Source organism: Vicia villosa, linkage group LG1 (genome assembly GCF_029867415.1).
Source record: "Vicia villosa cultivar HV-30 ecotype Madison, WI linkage group LG1, Vvil1.0, whole genome shotgun sequence".
Lineage (NCBI taxonomy): Eukaryota > Viridiplantae > Streptophyta > Magnoliopsida > Fabales > Fabaceae > Vicia > Vicia villosa.
In genome coordinates, this window is record NC_081180.1 from 111457684 (window position 1) to 111459971 (window position 2288).

Below are 2288 nucleotides of genomic sequence, written 5' to 3' on the forward strand. Positions count from 1 at the left end.
AATACCACAAGTAAGCTTCAACATACCAAACTTAACACACGAAGACTTCGTCTCACAAACCAAACTCAAGTCTCTAAATTCTTCCAACACTTTTAATTCTCGAATCATTGACATAGACATATGAAATGATTTCCTACTCAATGCATCGGTTACAACATTCGCTTTTCCAGGATGGTAATTCAATCCAAAATCACAATCCTTCGAAATTCCACTCGCCTTGTTATTCAATTCTTGTAGTCACTACACACCTCATCTCGAAATCACAAACCTAAAGAAACTCCCTTCCTTTAACCAAAGTTCACATATCTTTAATGTTCAGCATGTTCATCGTCACTCTTAGAATCAAAACATCCTAAAAAAACATTACCTCATAGAACCTTCTTTTTTCTTAATCGATAAAACAAGCGCAACCCTACGGCTACACACTCAGACGAATGAACCTCTTCTCATATAACTCCTCAAATTAACCCTTCAACTTCTTCCTAGCCGTTTTGCACATCACCAAGTTAGTAAGACAAGTCTATTCCGTCCGATACGATTTCGTCTACTATCAACAATAGATTAAGGGTGATCAAGTCCTCAATTTGTCAATAGACAGTCGACAATCATAATGAAACATAAACCTCCATTACTAAACTACAATATCGTTTCTTCAGAACTTACATTCAAAATCACCTAAAACACTGAGACTCAAAATCTCTCTTAAAGTTTCAATTACTTGCTTTAACTCCAAACAGCTCATACCAAAATTCTCATCAAATTGAACTCACGGAGGCCAACTAAGTTAATTCCAAAATCTCTACCAAAAATTCTCAACGGATAATTCAACACACAAAGAAGTAGAACAAAACTCATAGCAAGAGTATCAATAACCATATTTTTATGCGTAACAGATAAAACAAGATTCAATCTAATAGCACAATCCAAAGAATGAAAATATGTGTTGCACCATTATCAATAATAAAGCTTGTACCTCAAATTAGCTTCTCCTTAGCAGGGGCCTCAGCACCAGACAACACAAACACTTTTCCTTTCGCTTGCTCCTTCTTTGGCTTATCACACATGGCACAATTGTGTCCTTGCTCACCACAACTGTAGCAATTCCTACTCGAACCAACTCCACAATCAACAGTTTTGTGACCCGTCTCGCCACACCTGTAGCACTTAATTGGAGTAGAAGCTCCTCCCCCACTTGGCTTCTTGCTAAAACCAGATTGTTTCCTGACGTCATCATACGGTTTCCCACAGAATTGTTCTCTTCCCTGCTTCAATTCCAGAACTCTCACTTCTTTCTTTCCATGCACATCTTCTGGAAAATAGTTTTCCAAAAATGCATCACGGAAAAGATTCCAAGTAACTTCAATACCTTCCTCATCAAATCTCCGCACACTATTACTCCACCAATCCTCAGCTCCTTCCGTCAGCATGTGAGTACCAAACTGTACCTTTTGTACATCAGTACAACTCATGACTTGAAAGATCTTCTCCATTTCTCTCATCCATGCATATGCTTTGTCCGGTCCATACTTTCCTTCAAAGATCGGTGGATTGCACCTTCGAAAGTCTCCAAAAGCACGTAACTCATCCTCTCCTCCATTACCTGCACTCTCGTGCGGCGCTTGTCCAATGACACCAATCCACCTCGTTACTGCTCCGACATTAATGTCACTATTCCTTCTTGCAACCATCGTCCTAAACAACCAAACAGCCAGACAAACAGTATTGACCGTGTTAGATACACGAATCAAATACAACATGATTAGAAAACATTAACGACTATTGACCAACTGGTCGACCATGCTCTGATACCACTAATGTAACACCCCTTTCTAATACCCCAAATATTTAACATATAATCAGAGAATAAGCATGCATATAATTCAAAAGGGCGTCACATCGACGTTTTCAAAAACTAAAAGCTTTTAAAAACCGACAGCATTTATCTACAATATACGATACACCTGGTCATTTCAAATAACACTTAAACATTTAATTACAATTCACACAGAATATGCATTCACAGCGGAAAATACTAAAATACTCATGTATTTCATAAAATGATTCATGTCCCATACCATGATCATATCTCAATGATCATCTCAACATAAAATAAATCATAATCAGAATATTTGGCTTGAAAGCCTCTCAAACAACAAGTAGCCAAATAACAAGTTCTCAAGTCATTAACATAATACATAACCAAATAGAAACATGAGTTCAACACGACTAGTCTACCCAGTGTTACATGACCAGAGCATCGACTCACTACCTAATCTCCAACAAACACG